General features: G+C 37.5%; 1 long non-coding RNA gene across 3 annotated transcripts in view; it reads right to left on the bottom strand.

Moving 5' to 3' along the window:
- The window catches only part of LOC117981700 (uncharacterized), a 103,067-nt gene that overhangs the window by 41,385 nt on the left and 40,332 nt on the right, over positions 1–21,350 (bottom strand). For 2 of the 3 annotated variants that reach the window (XR_004673320.3, XR_010109057.1), the window contains exons 2-3: positions 17,090–17,275; positions 13,433–13,530 (exon numbers count right to left, since the gene is read on the bottom strand). This is a non-coding gene — a long non-coding RNA (uncharacterized LOC117981700). Of the gene's footprint in view, positions 1–10,399; positions 13,531–17,089; positions 17,276–21,350 lie in introns of those variants that run through there. The other variant, XR_008619711.1, reaches the window with a different exon arrangement.

Raw genomic sequence — 21,350 nt, 5'->3', positions numbered from 1 at the left:
AAGGCAGAAGAGGTATTGTCCACAAGCGCAAATAAAGAACCTGAGGCTCTGAGAAGTTTAATAACTTACCTCAAGAAAGTAACCATGTAAATTCGGAGTCAAGACTAGTATTGACTCATCTGATTCCCAATCTAGTGCTGTCCACTCCAGCAAATTGTCTTTCTTTCCCGGTTGCATTTGGTGTTTATTTCCCTTGAACCTTCGGAAACTTCTTTCACTTCAGACAGAAAAACTGGAGCAGAATATGGTGGATTTTTTTGTTTCTTGTTTTTTGTTTTTGAGACTGAGTTTTATTCTGTCACCCAGGTTGGAGTGAAGTGGCCCAATCACAGCTCACTGCAGCCTCGACCTGCTGGGCTCAAGTGATCCTCCTGCCTCAGCCTCCCAAGTAGCTGGAACCACAGGCCAGTGCCACCAAGCCTAGGTAATTTTTTCATTTTTTGTGGAGACGAGGTCTCCTTGTGTTTCCCAAGCTGTTCTCAGACTCCTGGGCTCAAGCAATCCTCTCACATCAGCTTCCCAAAGTACTGGGATTACAGGTGAGAGCCACCAAGCCCAGCCTAGTGGTATCATATAAAGTGTATTTATGTATAAGAATTAACATACTTCTGAATAATGACTTTATATTTTAGTACATCAGTGGTGACGTCGATGTAATTTGAAAACCATGATGCCTGTAGATATTTTTCTAACTTATTTACATAATATTAGTCCTTGAGCGATCAATAATCCCTAAATTTTATTTGTTGTTGTTTTATTTATAAATGGTGTTGATATGAATGGCAATATCAGGAGAATGCAAGAGCTGACAGTGAGAGGGCTAGTTTTGATACAGTTTTATCATATGTGATTAGAAAACACATATGTGACTAGTGATGCTTTTCTGAAGGTATATGTTTTTACATAGTCCCCTTGCCATGCCCTACAAAGAGAAGAGATCCTTTAATGAAATGGAGATTCATCCTGTACCTTTGCAGCTGCCCTTCCATTTGGTGTGCAGTCAACTGTGTATTTCATACAAATATTGCTTCAGGATTTCCATAGCAGATAAGAAGACTGCTGATGTCAGAATGCAGTATAGAGAGAATCTGCACACAGGTAGCCCTGTGAAATTTAGCTTGGTGAATAATTACCGTGATGATCATAATTAATAATTATCTTGTGCCAGTGGAGAATTGTACTAATTGGTAATCTCTTCTCTTAAAAGTCCTAATATTTTATTTCTGCTTATTGCTAACTATCAAGTGGAATGCTAATGGAAGTGTGGATGACTGGTATTGTAATAATTATAACTGTAATCACATTCAGCAGCTAACCTCTAATTAAAATAAATCAGATGATGTAGCAAATCGGCTACATAGACTTGTGTTTCCAATAATATATCTTATTGGGAAAAATTATTTTTTCCCACAGAAAGCCTTTGAAGATCAGATTAAAAATTATGTGAAAGTGTTGTATTTCTAAGGAGATGTTTTCTGTGGTAATAAGTAGGTTAATTGCATATTCATCAGGTGGTGGAGTTTCAGGACAAACATAAGTTAGGATGTAATAAGTACGACTGTTTCTAATGGAATTATAATATTGTTATCTTGCAATTATATGCAGGCCACTCTTGGATATTCAGCCAGTAATGAGTATAGGTACACAAACCTCAAATTTCTTGACTGAATTCTGAAAAGCAGTCAGGTTAAACTATTCATGTGATTTTTAAAATTTTGAATTGTGTGATTAGGGGGTAATCATGTTTTCTTTATTCCTGAGCATTTTCCAAAAAGAGTCTAAAATTAAAAATGATATATGTCATATATATGTGCATATATGTATGTCTCTGTGTGTGTGTGTGTGTGTGTGTGTGTGTATATATATATATATATATATGTACACGGATGGATGGATGGATGGATGGATGGGTGGCTAGCTACCCCAAATATCAGTTCAAGCTATCTTGGACTGATCACTATTATCATTTGCCATCAATAAAGACAAGAAAGCTGACAACAACTGCATATATTCCTATCTTCATGTGAATGGAAATGGAGGACAGGGAAAATTTCCTGAAATGACAAATGTGAGTAATAACTAAATATTTTTAGAAACATTTTATGCTGCTCTCTGATCTTGCCTCTCCCTGCCACACAGCCCATTTTCATTCATTTGGTCAGAAAATTTTCTGTGGAAAGTGCCGTGTAGTAAATATTTAGGCTTTGTGTGTCATACACTCTCTATCACAACTACTCAACTCTGCCATATAGAGAAAGCATCCATAAGCAATATGTAAAGGACTATGTGGCTGTTGTTCTGGTGCGGTGGCTCATGCTTGTAATTCCAGCACTTTGGGAGGCTGGGGTGGGTGGAGCACTTGAGCCCAGGAGTTCGAGACCAGCCTGGGCAACATGGCAAAACCTCATCTCTACTAAAAATACAAAAATTATCTGGGTGTGGTGGTGTGTGCCTGTTGCCCCAGCTACTCGGGGGTGCTGAGGTAAGAGGGTCACCCGAGCCTTGGGAGGTCAAGGCTGCATTGAGCCATAATTGCACCACTGCACTCTAGCCTGGGTGACAGAGTGAGAACCAGTAAAATAAATAAATAAATAAAAGAAGAAAAAAAGATTATGTGGCTGTGTTTTATTAAATCTTTATTCATAAAAATGAATATCTTCAAGAAAGGAAGATATAAACTGCTATTCAATAAGTAAGATTTCATGAAAATGTTGTCACTTGAAGATTTTCAGTCATAGTTATATCAAAGGCAAAGAGCTACAAAAGATGAGCGCATATTTGAGACCCAATGAGTGTCCTGGGAGAACACTAGTTAATAAGAATCAATGACAATGAGCCTGGAAAGTTAATTCGGACTGAATTGTGGATGCTCTCAATCTCCTTATTAAAGACTTTAAACTTCACCTAGAGTGACTGGTGTGAAGAAAGTGGAGCATCACAGAATGTTTCTAAGCATTAAAGGGCGTGATTTGATCCGAGTATCAGAAGAATGAGTGTGGGGAGAGTATGGAAAGCAGATTTGGAGGGGAGTTTTGTGGGACTACAGGTTAAAACCACAATTCAGAGTGTAATATAATAGCCTTATAAAATACAATGAGGGCCTGAGGTCACTTGCTGTCCAGGGTTATGGAGAAAGAGATGGCTTCTACAGGCTTCTTCTAGAAGGGGGTTAGAAGATCTTGGCCTAAAGCAACTCATCTTGCTCTAATCACAGCCTACCTAATGCTTACACTGGAGTTCAGCAGTCTTATCACACTTATTGTTAGTTTTCAATGAAAGAAAATGAGGAACGAGTAAGTGATGACAAACAGCTCTTAGAGACAGGTGCAAAGCTTAATGTACTTTTTTTTCAAGTCTGAGTGAGAGCAGGAGAAGAGGGTCACAAAAGCTAGTAAATGCTATCCATTTTTAATATGTTTGCTTCCTTTCTAAATGGGCCCGAGTTCATCTTCACTGCCTTTCCTTTTCTAAAAAAACACCAAGCTTAAAAAAAAGTATCCTGGATGTTCTTGCCTGTCGAGGTGAAAGCCACATGATCCAGGGTCATTGGATTCTAGGATTAGTTTAAAGGACCCTGGCACCTGGACTTGCAGATGCTGTGATCTTAAATATCTACAGGTTTAAGTGGTATCTGAGTTCTAGAAATATGATAAAGATGGCTGAGATTCATTAATTAAATGCATCACTCCAAAAACTAACCCAGTGGAATGATAAAATATGGAAAACTATTTAAGCAATACAATATTTAACTTCAACAGATTTGAATTCAGGTATTGTGTATTAATCACATCTATTCACATTATCAGATCATTTTTACTTATCTACTTTTCTTTGGGAGCCAAAAACCCAAAGTGTTACGTGAACATGAATAATTTGCCAAAATGGGTGTAATTTAAATTCTACAACTACATGAGGAAACTCACCCCCATATACAGACATGTTTGAATGTTCATACAAACTCTATTTGTTAAAGAGAAAAATTAGGAACTACCTACTTTTTAATCAACAGGATAACAAAGAAACAAAATGGAATAATATATAGTAGCTAAAAGAAATGAAACAGATATATATAAATATGGCTAAATCTCAAAAAGCATAGTATTAACTAAAATAAGACAAATTACAGAATGGCATATTTTATTTGACACCATTTATAAATAACTTTGAAGACACAATAACAATATTATTGTCCAGACATACAGATTAAAATATATGTAAATTATTTAAAATTTATTAAAGTAATTGCCTTTGGAATGAGAGATGGTAATGAAACTATTGAGGACTTCAACTTCATCTGTAATATTTTATAACTTTTTATTCTAAAAAGATTTGAAGGAAATGTTAAAAATTAGCAGATCTGTGTGGGATTATTCTTTGATCACAGTCAGATTTCTTGGAGTCAAGAAATACATTTTCAATCATTTTAAAAATAGTTATGTTTTAAGGGCATACAGGTTTATTTCAAGCTAATTTTTGTCACATATATATTTTCTTTGTATTTATACAGTTTGTGACATTATGTTCGCACATTTTACTTAAATATTACTGATTAAATAGCAATTTTTTCGATTAAATGCTGTTTTTCAATTAAAGCTTCTATATAATGAGAAACTTTTAAGGTCAAATTTTGACCAGCAGTATTTACCTAGAAACTTGCATTTTGACTCAATAATATGGACAGTGCTTTGGAATCTATGGAGGTGATGGTTCACCAGTAAAATCAAGGTATATTTTGCATCTAACTGAAAAACACATGCCAGAGCTAGGAGAGCAAATGAAAAGGCTGAGTATATCTAAAGCACAGGCCAAATAAAATCACTAAAGCACTAACATCTGTGAAAAAGTTTTATATGTATATATATATAAAACTTTATATATGTATACACACATATACATATATATGTTTACATGTATGCTGTGTGTGTGTGTGTGCGTGTAGGGGAATGGGGAATATGATACATATGAGGGGACATCAAAAGTTTGTGGAAAAAATGAATTAAAAGGTAAAAATAAAAAATATAAACCTTATTTCTCAACATAAACTCTGTCAAGTTCAAGCCATTTTGGTATGCAATGATATCAGCTGTTTAGTCCATCCCTAAAGATCTGAGGGTCTTGGGAATTTAATCATGTCAGTGCAACCTTTTTTACATTATTAATGGAAGAAAAATAGGTGCCCTTTAAAAAAGTTTTTTAAGAATAAGAAACAACAACAACAATAAAACCAGAAGGAGCCAAATCTCATAGTCTTATAGGAGACTAAAGCCTAAAGCTTTCCTGTTGAAACTCTCACAAAATTGCCCCTGTTTATAAGAAGAATGAGAAGGAGCATTTTCATGGTGGAAGACTCTCTAGTGAAGCTTTCCTGGTCATTTTTCTGCTAAAGCTTTGGTTAACTTTCCCAAAGCACTCTCATAATAAGCAGATCTTATCATTCTTTGGCTTTCCATAAGGTCAACAAGCAAAATGGCTTAAGCATCCCACAAAACTTTTGCCATGACCTTTGTCCTTGACTGGTCTGCTTTTGCTTTGACTGGAACACTTTCCACCTCTTGGTAGTCATTGTTTTGATTCTGTTTTGTCTTCAGGATTATACTGGTAAAGCCACATTTCATCTCATTACAATTGTTAAAACAAACGCTTCAAGATCTTGATTCTACTTGTTTAAAATTTCCACTGAAAATTCTGCTTTTATCTGCAGCTGATCTGGGCACAATTGAGTCGAAAGTTTCCTCAACTTTAATTTTTCTGTCAGAAATGTGTAAGCCGAACTAACCGAGATGTTTTTGGTGTTGACTGTTGTTTCTGCTGTTAGTCGCCCATCTTGTTCAACTAGTTCACAAACAAGGGTGGGGCACAGTGGCTCATGCCTGTAATCTCAGCACTTTGGGAGGCCATGGCAGAAGGATTGCTTAAGCCCGGGAGTTCAAAACCAGCCTGGGCAACATAGCGACACCTTGTCTCTATGAAATTTTTTTTTGAAAAATTAGCTGGTTGTAGTGATATGCAACTGTAGTCCCAGCAACTTGGGAGACTTAGGTGGGAGGATCTCTTGAGGCAAGAAGGTTGAGGCTGAAGTGAGCCATGATCATGCCACTGCCCTTCAGCCTGGGTGACTAAGTAAGAACTGATCTCAAAAAAAAAAAAAAAAAAAAAATTAGGAACACAAGATTAATTTTTTTCTGGCAAACTGATGTGGATGTCATCTTCAACATCATCTTGTCCCTTCTTAAAACAAGTTATCCATTTGCAAACTATTGATTTCATTAAGGCCTTGTCTCCATAAACTTCATAAAACATCAGTGATTTCAGATTCTTCCACCCAAGCTTTACCATACATTTGATGTTTGTTCTTGCTTTAATTTTGGCAGAATTCATGTTGCTCTGACAGGGGCTCTTTTTAAACTGATGTTTTATCCTTCTTAGTGTCTCAAACTAGATTCTGGTCAGACATGTTGTAACAAGTTAGTATGAGTTATTTTGGTGCAAAAAATTGGAATTTATGCAAAAATTTTTTCATAATATGCATTTTCCATGTACATTTTGAAGGCCCACATATATACACACATACACATACATATTTGGAAAAAATTAGAACACTGTTTGACTTATTTATACATATTTTACTATTTTGATTTTTTAAAAGTTAACATCGTATGATTGGTTGTTTTCCATAATCTTTTCAGTATTTTGGGCATCTTAATCTACTTCTGCACATGCTTTTTGTCTCTTCAACTTTGCTTAGGGAGAGATTCTTCTGGACTTTTCCAGATCTCTTTGCAAAATGGTCTTTTATCAGGGATCAACTAACTCTGTTTCACATAAACTTGAACTTTTCAGAGTCCAAAGTGAATATAGGAACATGGGGCAGGCTGTACTCACAGACTCCACAGAAATGACCTCTAATTCACAAAGCTGAAGGAAGGTCTGCTCCCCAAAACCAAGGGGATTGTGGGAATGATGAACACAGGCCAGTAGGCCCATGCAGATGCCAATCAAAAGGCAAAAAAGCTCTTCACCAAACGCTGCAACCTGGGAAAACAGCAGACGCGTGAGAGGTTTGACTCCAGCACGTCTGTTTTCCACTTTGCCTGAGATCTCATGGAGGCTGCTCTTTGTTTTTCCCTTGGAGATCATGCAGGAATCAACTGCCAAGCATGCCTTACACCTCCATGCCATCTAATTATAGCCTGTAACTCTCCGGAGTGCTGACAGTGCTGAGCTATTGACTCTTGACACTCTCTAAAGCTCTTAATTATCTTTTCACATAAGCCCCTTTCAGACCTGTCAACTTCTTTGTATTGTTTATGGAGGAAAAAAAGTAGCATATTAAGATTTCAGGTCTATGCACTCAGAGGCAAACTTGCAGTTAGACTTGTGAGTGCTCTTGAAGGTCTGTGCGCTCATACACACACAGACAAGCGAAAAGTGTGGAATACACCTGCCGGATGACAATTCAGATGCCGATTTGCCATGGGGATAAGTAAACTTAATCAGGCAAAATAAAATTAACCCAAACCTTAATTCATATGTTTGAAGTCATTTTAACCTTTTCCAAAATTCAAATATATAGGGATATAGATATAGGTATACACATACACACCTTACAAAGACTGAAAATGTTTTTTAAAATTTATTTACAACCTTACAAAGTTTTTTAGCTCATGATGGGATCAGGGAATTTCAAAAGGATACCGATGCTTTACACTCTTTTAGAAATTATTATTATATAACTTGAATGTTTAAGTACTTAAAAATATGCACATATATTTTTTCTTATTAAATATTCAAAAACTCTGAAAGACACAGACATTTGGACATTACTGCTAACTGTGAAGATTTCAAATAAAGTGTAGCTCAAAGATCTAAAGTGATGTGACCAAAGTCCTCTAATAAATGGAGAAATACAACTACATTCTGGCTGGGTGCGGTGGCTCACGTCTGTAATCCCAGCACTTTGGGATGGTGAGGCAGGCGGATCATTGAAGGTCAGGAGTTTGAGACCAGCCTGGCCAAAGTGGTGAAACCCCATCTCTACTAAAAATATAAAAATTAGCTGGGCATGGTGGCGCATGCCTGTAATCCCAGCTACTCAGGAGGCTGAGGTGGGAGAATTGCTTGAACCTGGGAGGCTGAGGTTGCAGTGAGCTAAAATTGCGCCATTGCCCTCCACCCTGGGTGACAGAGTGAGACTCTGTCTCAAAAAATATATAATAATAATAAAGACTACATTTTGGCTGCTTTGCCTATTGAGTAGCCATTCTTAATTCCTTTCCTTTCTTAATAAACTCGCTTTCTAAAAAAAAGACTACATTTCAACTTAAAAGAGTTTATGTCCTGAAGTTAGCATGTACGGCAAAAATTATAAATAATTAAAATTACCATTGAAAAATCTCTTTTATATCATCCATAAAATAGAATGCACGGATGCACTGTGCATCAGTTATTTGGCTGGTGTTGTCTTGGATGTTGCTGCCTCTGCAATTTGTTTCTCTTACCGCTGGAATCAACTTCTGCCTCCTTGGCAGAGAATTCCATAATGTTGTTGGTTGGCATTTAGGTACCATGTTGAATAGGAAACATATCTGCAAACCCCAGAATCCCTGTCCAAATGTGGGGATGCTCACATCATGAGAGGTAACAGGAAGTGAGGCCATTTTGAAAGGTCAGGGGATTTACATTCCATAGAGCACCCTCCCTCTGGGGCATACCATCACCCGCCAGCATCATTGGAATTATTCCATTCCCCTAACTTTCTTACTATTTCTTTGCTGACGTGTACGGTTGAAGTCAAGTAAGTTAAATAGATGTATCACGCCCCTCTGCCAGATGAGGATTTGGACGCTGATTTCAGCCCTTTCCTCATATGCTCTTTCATTCATCTCTAACTTGCTGAGCTGTGGAAGCAAATGGAATAAAGCCTGATACTAAAAGAATACAAGCCTGGGCAACATAGTTTGAGACTCCATCTCTACAAAAAATTAATTAAAAAAATATTAGGGGGCCGGGCTCGGTGGCTCACGCCTGTAATCCCGGCACTTTGGGAGGCCAAGGTGGGCAGATCACGAGGTAAGGAGATGGAGACCATCCTGGCTAACACGGTGAAACCCCGTCTCTACTAAAAATACAAAAAATTAGCTGGGCATGGTGGCGGGCGCCTGTATTCCCAGCTACTTGGGAGGCTGAGGCAGGAGAATGGCATGAACCCGTGAAGCAGAGCTTGCAGTGAGCCGAGACCGCACCACTGCGCTCCAGCCTGGGCAACAGGGCGAGACTCCATCTCAAAAAAAAAAAAAAAAAAAAAAAATTAGCCTGGCATGGTGGTACACACCTGCAGTCCCAGCTACTCAGGATTCTGAGGTGGGACGATTGCCTGAGCCCAGGAGATCAAGGCTGTAGTGAACTGCGATCACCCCACTGCACTCCAGCCTGGGCAACAAGGCGAGATCCTGTCTCAAAAACATAAATTAATAAAATAAAAGAACACAGACTTCTTGGTTTTCCTTACTGAATAGAAAAATAGTGAAACTTCCCACATTCAGCAATGACCCTACCAAATGCTTCAGGCCTAAAAGTAAAACTGAGAACAGGAGGGCAAAAAGATAACAGTGACCATGAAATGGGAAAGAAACATTCATTTAAAACTCAGGATTATGCTTTTTTAATTGAGAGAGACAGAAAGGGTCATCTTTCATTTGATGGTTTATACCCCAGAGACGATGTGAACGAAGAGCAAGGAGCCTTAGCTGAGATAGCAATGTGAGTAATGCACCTAGAATAAAGTCCTGGCCCTTACCTAAATTGTGGCACTTTGTCCTAAGATAGTGAAGGGTGCCCAGCAGACCTAGGTGTAAGCAAATCTCAGACTCCCCCATGTGGAGTTAAACAAATTCTCTAACTCCTTGGGTGTCAGTTTTCTAATCTGTAAACTTAAAATCATGATACTTAGTTCACAAAGTTGCTGCAAAGATCAAAGGTGGAAATATGTATAAAGTATCTGTAACACGAGGTTTGGCGTTCAAGTCTCATCTTTCACCAAAATCTTGCAGGGGCAAAAGGGACACAGAAATTCACAATAAAGAGACCAAACTATCAAATGCATCAATTCTAATCTCACAATCACATTTAATAATGATTGAGAATAAAATTTTATCAACATAATAATGACTGTAGTCACTTATATAGTATATTCTAATGGGATTAAAATTATAAGAATTTTAAGAATAAAATATAAAATTATAAGTTTTTTTGTGCTGCTTACATATGAAAGACATCTTCTATCAAAAAAGAAACCGTCATATTTCAAGAAGCAGCATAAGACTGAATTATCAATGCTCTCATTTGTAACTTCATTGTAGAACTAATTTCCAGACATTCTTTTATTTCTTTTTTCTTTTAAGAAATGCCATTTCTTAGCATGAAAAGACTTGTAGGTTGAAAATCTTAAAAGTTTCATATAGAAGCAGTGGGTGATAGTTCCACTGCATAAAAGCAAAACCAGGGCTGTAAGATGGATATGGGTGTACTCATGATCTGGTGGAAGACCACCAATGTGTTTTATTTCTCGGTCTAACTTTTGCACATCCCTGCAGGTTCCTCCTTCTTCTAATAGCAATAATGCAGAGTGACTTCAAGGAGGAAAGCTGTACTGTTAACTGCCTTGAAAAATGCACTATTAAGTAGAATTTTATATTCTGGGTTAGAAAAAAAGAGGAGGCCTCCAGGCAGCAGGCGGTAGTAGGGAGGTAAAGAAGAGAGGTAGCAAAGCTCAAAAGATCAAAGGGCTGAGCAGAACATAGAAAGCTCAGCTTTAGTTTATATCTACCACTCAGACATTAGCTCCAACTCAATCTCATTGGATATTAAATGAAACGTTTTCCAGAGCCACTTCCTAGCAGGGGTACAGCATCTCCAATAGTCCCACCTTCCACAAGCTGCTTTCATATGACATCAGATAATTGGGCTTTATTGGACATTTGATATAGAAAGATATAAGAGAATGTATGTGATATTCAGAATAAGTGAGAAGACCAGATGTACCAGTTAGGATGATTATCAACACTGGTAAATGCTGGCTAGTCTTCATTTCACAAGTAAGATGTGTTAAAAATAATGTCCAACAATGATAGATTGGATTAAGAAAATGTGGCACATATACACCATGGAATACTATGCAGCCATAAAAAATGATGAGTTCATGTCCTTTGTAGGGACATGGATGATATTGGAAATCATCATTCTCAGTAAACTATTGCAAGAACAAAAAACCAAATGCCGCATATTCTCACTCATAGGTGGGAATTGAACAATGAGAACACATGGACACAGGAAGGGGAACATCACACTCTGCGGACTGTTGTGGGTTGGGGGGAGGCGGGAGGGATAGCATTGGGAGATATACCTAATGCTAGACGACGAGTTAGTGGGTGCAGCGCACCAGCATGGCACATGTATACATATGTAACTAACCTGCACAATGTGCACATGTACCCTAAAACTTAAAGTATAATAATAAAAAAATAAAAATAAAAATAATAATAATTTTGTAAGTCAGTGTCTAAGAATTTAGAATATATTTTTCTCATAGACACTAGATCACCAGTAATTGTCATTTTTGAGACTAGTCTCCACAGTATTTTACCCACATTCTAACAAACATATTTTGCAATGCGCATGGTAGAGGGGACAGTATAAGGAAATAGAATAAGAGGATAGCTTTGGCTTAATTCAAATTTTTCATTAGAACTTATTACAAGATAAGTCAAACTTGTTAAATTGCACATTTTAAGCTTGTGCAGTTTACTGTATGTCAATTAAAGATCAGTGAAGCTATTTTTTTTTTAAAAAGTCCAAGAAGAGTTAAAGGAGCTCTTTCTTTTTCCTGTCTTAAGCATCACATAATAAAAGAGAAGACAGTAAATTTCAGTTTCTCTTATCAGTGCTGAAGCTAAACTAAATGAAAGTTTCAGAGGTCTTTGTGAGCTGACCTCAAATCAAAATAGAATTTAAATTGTCATCTTTATCTAAAAATGTGGTCTTATCTACAATCAACATATTTGCCAATGAATTAGGCTTATTCAGAATTTGAGAATTGGCTTTATCTGTTTATCAACAATTATCTCCTTTAATTTGTTTACTAACCTGCGTTAATTGTAGAATAATCAGAAAATAACAATGTGCAGACAAAAATCGCATTAAATCCTATCTGTGGAGATCTTCTTAAAATCAACTTCTGATTTTTTAAATTCTAATTAAAGGCTATGGATACAAATTATCTGAAGTGGTACAAAAGCCAAAAATAATATATATTTGGCTTTAGAAATTCCCTTGGATTTGATTTTTATATATTGGGAAATCATTCACCTATCAAATTACTACTATCTTCTTGCCTTGAAAAAGTAATTATTTCATTATAAAGGACTTCTTCACCAGCTCCTTATGAACTAGAATAAGCAGCAAGATTTATGCCCTTATTATTAATTCACATAAATTAGATATAGTTGCAATATGATGATTTTCTCAATTCAGAATTTACCTCCTACATTCATACTGATAGGTAGATATGACATCACAAAGACCCCCTCTCTGCCCTACTCACGCACAGACACACACTTAAACAGGATACCATGCAGTCTAGCTTGTTAACATTGCACTACTTGTGGCATTAAAAAGGGATCATTGAATTCTGATTATGCTTTTATTTACAAAAAATATAAATATTTGGAAGCAAGTTTTATCAATATTACTTCAAGAAGTTACTGCCATGATTTTTTTTAAATCTTCTGATGTCTAAGAATGGTGGTGGTAATAAAGCAAAATATAGCAAATGGTCTGTTTTTCCTTTCACTTCGTTTCGGCTTCTATTATTGTCTTTTCCCTGCCTTATTCACTTCTTTATCCTCATTATTTTCTCTTTCCTTACCTTTTCAAGAACACAGCCCATTAGCGAAAACGCCTGTTGCTTCACATATTCAATTACATGGTCTTTCTGACTCTTGCCTCTAATTCACCATCAACAATGACTTTTATTGCAGATTATACTCTAAATTTACTTTTGTTAATCTCACAGAATAAACAAGTTTGGAAAACACTGCTATGGATTCTACTAGGGAAAGATTATTTGTGAATTAGAAAGTGTAGTCCCTGAGATCAAACACACTTGGGTTGTAATCCCAACTCTTTCATTAACTAATTAGGTGACTCAGTTAATAGCTTAAATACACTGATTCTTATCTATAAAATACTATGAAAATGTATACTTCATAGGCTTCTTCTTCTCTCTAGCATTCATAGAAACAGAAGTAGAATCAAAACCTAAAATCGAAATCTCTCAGAAGGATTTTTCCTTTGACCAACAGCAGTCCTAGAACTTTAGGGTAAATTACTTGCCTTCTCATCTGTAGGCTGCTCTCCTTCTCTTGCTGTCTCCTACCTTTTCTGCTGCCTCTCCAACCTCCTCAGCTCCAGCACGTATCTCCTGCTGTGACTCACTCAAGATACCAGTATCCCAGCCAGAAGCTCTGGTTCGATCTAGAGCAAATGAAAAAGCAGAGAACCGGAATGAAACAATAGGATACAAATCTAGACTCTGCCACTTATCATCAAAATTTAGCAAGTGATATAGTTTGGAGGTTTGCCCCTTCCAAATCTCATGTTTAAATGTGATTCCCAATGCTGGAAGGAGGTCCCAATGGGAGGTGATTGGGTTATGAGGGCAGATCACTCATAAATCATTTAGCACCATCCCCTTGGTAATAAGTGAGTTTTTGCTCAGTTAGTTCACATGAGAGCTGGTTGTTCAAAAGCCTGGGACCTCCGCATTCCTCACTTTCTTGCTCCTGCTCTCACCATGTGATGCATCTGCTCCCCGTTCGCTTTCTGCCATGATTGTAAGCTTCCTGAGCCTCTCACCAGAAGCATGCTGGCACCATGTTTCCTGTGTGCTCTGCAGAACCCTGAGCCAATTAAACTTCTTTATAAATTACCCAGTTTCAAATACTCCTTTGCAGTAGCACACACAGACTAATACAGAAAATTGGTTCCAAGAGGTGGGATATTGCTATAAAGATACCAGAAAATGTGGAAGCAGATTTTGAACTGGGTAATGAGAAAAAGTTGGAAGAGTTTGAAGGGCTCAAAAGAAGACAGGAAGATGAGAGAAAGTTTGTTACTTCCTAGAGACTTGTTAAGTGGTTCTGACCAAAATGCTGATGGAAATTTGGACAGTGAAGGCCAAGCTAATGACCTTCACTGTAAAGTTTACCTATGCTATACCTTAGCAAAGAACTTGGCTGCATTGTGTGTGTAACCTAGGGATCTGTGGAAGTTTGAACTTAGGAGTAATGACCTGGGGTATCTGGCAGAAGAAATTTCTAAGCAACAAATCTTTGAAGATGTGGCATGGCTGCTTCTAACAGTCTATGATTAGACAATGAAGCAAAAAAAAAAAAATGACTTAAAGTTGGAGTTTATATTTAAAAGGGAAGCAGAGCATAAAAGTTTGGAAAATTCACAACCTGGCCATGTGGCAGAGAACAAAAAAAGCATTTTAGAAGAGAAATTCAAGTAAGGTGTAGCGCAACCACTTGCTAGAGAGATTAGCATGACTAAAAGGGAACAAAATGCTAATAGACAAGGCAATGCTTAGAAGCACTGCAGAGATCTTGGAGACAGCCCCTTCCATCCCAGGGCCAGAGGTCTAGAAGGAAAGAATGATTTCAGGGCTCAAACACAGGGCTCTGTTGCCCGTGAAGACAGGACACTGCTCCCAGCATCCGGGCTGCTCTGGCTCCAGCCTGGCTCAAAGTGCCCCCACGTACAGCTCAAGCTTCTGCTTTGGAGAGTGCAAACCACCACAAGCCTTGGTGGTTTCCACGTGATGTTAAGTCTGTGGGCACACAGAATGTAAGTGTGAAGGAGGCTTGGCAGATTCTCCCTAGATTTTGTAGGATGTATGGAAAAGCCTGGGTGCCCAGGCAGAAGTCTGCAACAGGGGCAGGCCCGCACAGAGAAACACTAAGGCAATGTCAAGGGGAAATGAGTTAGTGCCCCCACACAGAGTTCCCACAAGGGCACTGCCTAGTGGAGCTCTGGGAAGGGAGCTACTGCCCTCCAGACCCCAAAATGATAGATTCACTGGCAGCTTGCATCCTGAGCCTAGAAAATCTTCAGGCACCCAACTCTAGCCCATGAGACCAGGTGCAGAGGGTGTACCCTGCAAGGCCACAGGCGTGAAGCTCCCAATGCCTTGGGAGCCCAGCCCTTGCACCAGTGTGCCCAAGATATGGGAGATGTAGTCTAAGGGGATTATTTTGGAGCTTTAAGATTTAATGACTGCCCTGATGGGTTCAGACTTGCATGGGGCCTGTAGCCCCTTTCTTCTGGCCAATTTCTCCCTTTTAGAATGGAAATGTACACCCAATGCCAGTACCACCATTGTCTCTTGGGAATAAATAACTCGTTTTTTATCTCATAGGCTCATATGTGGAAGGAACTTATCTCCAGGTGAGACATTGGAATTGGAACTTGGGAATTGGGACTTTTGAATTAATGCTGGAATGAGTTAAGATCTCAGGGGACTTTTGTGAAGGCATGATTGTATTTTGAAATGTGAGAAGGACATGAAATTTGGGGGGCCAGGGAGGGAATGAAATGTGATTCCCAGTGTTACAGGTGGGGCCTGGCGGGAGGTGGTTGGATCGTGGGAGTGGATCACTCATGAATGGCCTAGCCCCATTCCTTTTTTGATGAGTGAGTTTTGCTTATTAAGTTCAAGTGAGATCTAGTTGCTTAAAGGTTTGGGACCTCACCCCTCTCATTCTCTGTCTCCTACTCTCAACATGTGATGTGCCTGCTCCCCTTTGCCCTCTGCAATGATTATAAGCTTCCTGAGTCCTCATCAGAAGCAGATGCTGGCATCACACTTCCTGTACACCCTGCAGGACCCTGAGCCAATTAAACCTTTTTTCTTTATTAGTTACCCAGTCTCAGGTATTCCTTTATTGCAATGCAAATGGACAAATACAATTTAACCCCTTTGCATTGCAGTTTTCTCAACTATAAGATTGAGTCAATGATAGCCACCTCTCTTTGTTATTTTGAGATTTAGACATGAATATAAAGTGTCTGGTGCAGTATATTTTAGTGGAAAATAGTAGGTGCTAAATAGTTGGAGTGATGTCAACATATCACTTACAATGCCCACAAATTATATTACCCATTTGATCCAAATCTATTGTACCCTTGCTGACTTCCTAAGATAAAAAAGGAGCAAATATTCACTTGACAATGATAATCATGTGATAGTTTGTCATGTTAAGGGATACAGAAAACTCTTTGTGTATACTTGTACACAAACCTGAGCAAATCATATTAAATCACCAAATCTGTATTTCCCAAAGTAGAAGGACTAGCTACATTGGAATTATTTTGTATGAGGTTTGTATTAAAATTCACATTCCCAGATCTCATACTTATTGATTCAGAATTTCTTATAGGGGCCATGGAACTAGAACTCTGGAATTTTCAGATAATTTTATGTTGGCTTTAATTTTTTCCAAAGTTTACATACTGCTGCTTAGTGAAGGTCATTCACTGAGCGTGAGTAGTAAATTTATTTGAAAAGTTCCCAGTGCACAGAATTATTCTCTGACCACATATATGGGGGTTTCTTTTCTTTTGAAAATAAAATAAAATAGTCATGAGGAATAAAAATGTGTGGGAGCCTGAAGCTAACAAATCCAAAGTCAACATTGTTATATTTGTTTATAAAAATCCTGGTAGAAATGTAATTATGTGGTACTTGGAGGTGCTTGTAATTCAATGGCTGAATGCCTTTCATTCTTGTGCCCACCACCAACCCAATGGGTCAGTTTCCCTCAGTTCATGGTCCTTTCACATCAGAGTTCTTGTATGCACATACCTTCAGGAACCATAGAATTATGTATTCATTAACAAGGCTTATTTTCTGAGGCTAGCCCTTGACCATGAAATCCCTTCTGCTTGAAAGTTAGACCAGGAGAGTGCTGTCCACATATAAGTGGTTTTATGGCTCACTTTTTTTTTTCCCGAGAGAACTAGGAAAGCTTACCAAGACAAGTCAATCAACAGGGGCTGTGCTCTCTTACAGATCTTTTCATCGCATTCCTGGAGCAGCAATTTTCCAGAGAGTGTTGCAAGGTAAAACAATCTCAGGGTATCATTGAAGCATTTTTGTGTTGAGCACCAGGGATCAGGGTCTTCCTCCTATGTACAGCCAAGCCAACTCAGTCAGCTCCTATGAGAAGACAAAAGGGAAAATATTACACCTGAATTGGGATTACCCTCTGCCGATGCTTCACACAAGCATACACGTATCCACTACTGCTGAACACGGAATTTCTGAATGTCCTCTGGGGATTCATGAAAAGCCCGGTCTTTTTATTCTCATCAACTGATACTTCAATTAAAATGATCAACTTACCTGTATTGCAGTCCAGATACTGCATGAGTTGTTGTTCTGATCCAAAATTTTAGCAGATACTAGCTAGCTGCTTACCAATCCCATTTCATCTTCTCCTCAGGCACAAAAATCAACTGTATTCTCTAGCCTTCCTTTCAAAGAGACATGACTGTGAGCCTGAGTTCTAGCCAATGGAATTAAACAGAAGGAATGTGTGCCACTTCCAGAGCTGACTCATAAACAGCCTTCCACACCATATCCTCTGTGTTGTTTCTCTATCCAGTGGCTTGCATACATAGCTATGTAGGAAGCTGTGTGTTAAAGATAATAAAGCAAAAACAAAACAAAACAAACCACCAAGTTCTTGAATCGCCACTTGAAGAACAGCCCACCAATCAAGAATACCTATTTTATATGTGCAAGAAATATACTCCTATTGTATTAAAGAATTGCAATTTTAGCTTTATTTGGTATGGTTGCTAGCAATACCCTAATACATAAACCTGCAATAGGAATGTATTGTATGTTGGAAACAAACCAGTTATAGCTTCCAGACATTGAGTTCTCCAAAACACACTTCCAACTCAACTGCACACAAAAAAAGTTTTACATAGTTCTCATATTAAGAATTATTTTTCTCATAGTTTACTTAATTATCACTGAGAAAGGAATTCAGTTTTAAAATAATGATAATCCTTGACAAGAGTTTACAAAACATTTGCACATTGTCCTCAGATAAAGATGACAGAAAACATTCTCATTTTCTCAGGAAAAAGAAAACTAAGAGGAGATGAAGTGACATTTCCAAAATAACCCTGGTAAGTAAAGAAACTAGAAATCAGACCTTGGTCTTCTGACTCTAGATCAGACCAATGTTCTAGAATTCAGACCTTGGTCTTTTGATTCTTTCCCTCAAACTAACTTTTTCCTTTGCACTCTTGATCAAAACTCATAGCCACTTCTCACAGAGAGCAAAATCAGCTCAAGCCTGTTTGCCATAAGGCAAATATAGCACAAAACACTCCTATTTACTGTCAGGATCAATTTATAACTTGAATAGAAACCAGTGCATTGAAAATTTCTTGCCTGCCCCTAAAAGTCTATGGGGTCCTATTCATTATTTGCATTTTCAAGTTTCTAGTGTTGTCTTAAAAATCATCTGGTCTGATTTGAGGCTCCTAATTCCAAACTCTGACTCTCAAATCATGTTGTACTTGCCTCAACATCCTGTATCTAAACCTATTTCATTTCGTTTAACCAAGTTTTCTCAGTTGAAATTACCCAGTTCTGAATCTTTTCTCAGGTAAGAGGTCAGAACAAATGTAAGCAACCAAGTTTGTTTTGCTGAGATCTAGTAGAATGACCACAGCTGGATTTGTTCTGATTCTAGACTCAGAAGAACATTTCTGTCTGTCAATAATTTTTCACTTCCCTTAAAAACTTCTGCTGGCAAAGGATTAGATGTTAGTTTGTGTTGTTCCACAGGCATTTTTCTTTTAAGCCCAACAGATTTTTCTCTCCATGAGATGCATTGACTTCGTAGCAGACTCTAGGATAATCCATCCCACTGGAACACCCAGTCTGCATCACAGTGTGAGAGCAGCCCTAGCACGCCAGCACCATCATGGTAATAACTTACAGCTGAGCTTGCTGCATTCTGGCCCTTTTAATGTAACTGTGTGTACAAGCATAAATATGCCCAGAGATGAGGAAAATATGCTCAATTACTTTATTGCATTATTCTACAATGTACATCATGTCTCTCCAGGCATTGAAAATAGCCCAAGTAAACCACAAATAAGATAAATCCTGTGATCATCAAAATGAGGACACGATCCAAAATATGACTTTGGTTTGTGGTTGAATATGTTTGAGTAAAAGATTATTGTCTGTTTCAGCTAGAGTCTGTTTCTTTTATGTTATATTTAAATTAATTACACATGGAAATACTTCTACAATGAGATACGGTGATGATTTCCTAAGAACAAAGTGGGTGGAAATCCCTGGATTTATCTGGGCAATATTTGATGTGAAATTACTTCAATTTTTATTTTGTTATAACTCTGAAATCTAACAACATGCTGCATGTGACAATTCTCATTGTCAATCTTGTTTTTTCTTGTTCAAAAAGAAAAAAAGAGAAGACAGAAAAAAAAAAACAAAAATCATTACTCTAATGATAGAAAGTTCAATTTAAAAAAATATATTGTAAGACCGAGGTAACTGGGCTTGCCAATCATAGTTTCCTTTCTCATGTATTACATTATTTAGTGTCTATTAAACATCCTTAACTCACAATATGTTATTTACCATATAAGAAAGGCATGAATAGTTTTCACTCTAAGTGGAATACATGTTCCTATTTTATGCTGTGTAAATATAGTTTCTAAAAGCATTAGGTCCCACTTTGAAATGCCTATGTGAGCCATAGATGAGGTGAACATTTCATTTCTAAAAAGCATTGTGCTTTGTCTCTTTATCTTGCCCAGAAAATATGTCCGGAGAACCAGCCTGGATACTCAATCAGAAGAAAATAGCCAAAGTATTTCATTAATATATTTCCTTAGTTATCATAAATAATAAAAAGACTAAAAGGAATTGCTAGGTTTAAACAGAGCATAGGTGTACAATAATTAATTGTTGAATGAATGCATAGAGGGATGAATTGATGAATGATTGGATGAAAATAGATGGATTATTGCTGCTTGGTAGGTCCATGTCTGAGCTGATGTCAAATGTGATGATAGAGGTATGAGGAAATTTCCTATGGAGACCTTGCTGAGGGGGAAGGGGCCTACCGTGATGGTATCATCAGCATGGAGCTTTCACAAATCTAAATAAATTTCTTTCCATAAAAAGTATCTACTATTTTTCCTTACATGACCATTTACAATGACATTCTGGGAAAATAAGACTTCATAGAGGAAAGTGTTAACATACTCTTCCATAAAAAATAAAAGTCTGAAGAAAGAGTAAGATTTGGTAAGTGTCACCATCAGAAATATCCATGGTGACACAATGAGAGAACGCTCTACATTGGTTAGGTTGGTTATCTTTAAAAGAAAGAGAAAGAAAACAATAAGTGTTGGCGAAGGTGTGGAAGAATTTGAATTCATGTGCATTGCTGATGAAAATATAAATGATGTACGCACTTGAAAAAAGGGATGGTGATTCCTTAAAAACATTAAACCTATAATTACCATACAATCCAGGAATTCTATTTCTGGATATATGCCCAAAAGAACTGAAAGCAAGGACTCAGATATTTATGCACTGGTGTTTACAGTAGCATAATTCACAATAGCTAAAAAGTAGAAGCAAGCTAAATGTCCATTAATAGATGAACAGGTAAGCAAAATGTGGTATATAAATATAGGGAATATTATTCAGCCTGAAAAAGAAAAAAACTTGACGTACACTACAACCTGGGCGAATCTTGAGGACATTATTTTATGGGAAATAAGCCAGTCACACAAAAAGACAAATACTGCATGATTCTACTTGTACAAAATAACTAGACTAGTCAAATTCAGAGACAGAAAGTAGAATGGTGGTTTCTAGGTGTTGGAAAGTGTGGATGGGAAGGGAGGAATGCGGAGTTAGTGTTTAGTGGGTACAGAACTTCATTTGGGAAAGATAAAATTCTAGAAAGGGATGGTGGTGAGGGTTCACAACAATGTAAATGTACTTAATGCCACAAAGCCATGCACTGAAAAGTTCTGTGTATTTTACCGTAATAAAAATAAATATCCATTAGAGCAAAAGCATAATTATGCAATTAAATATTCTTCCAGAAGAAATCCTTGAACTATGAGTAAAAGGCTAAGATTTAATGACATTTGTAAGAGTCACTGGATCTTTGTGTTTTCTTCTTGTATTAACACTTTTTCTCTCTGACCTCACTTATTAT

Source organism: Pan paniscus, chromosome 11 (assembly GCF_029289425.2).
Source record: "Pan paniscus chromosome 11, NHGRI_mPanPan1-v2.0_pri, whole genome shotgun sequence".
In the NCBI taxonomy this organism is placed as follows: domain Eukaryota; kingdom Metazoa; phylum Chordata; class Mammalia; order Primates; family Hominidae; genus Pan; species Pan paniscus.
The sequence above is the reverse complement of the archived record's forward strand: the minus strand, read 5'-3'. Positions and strand labels throughout refer to the sequence as shown.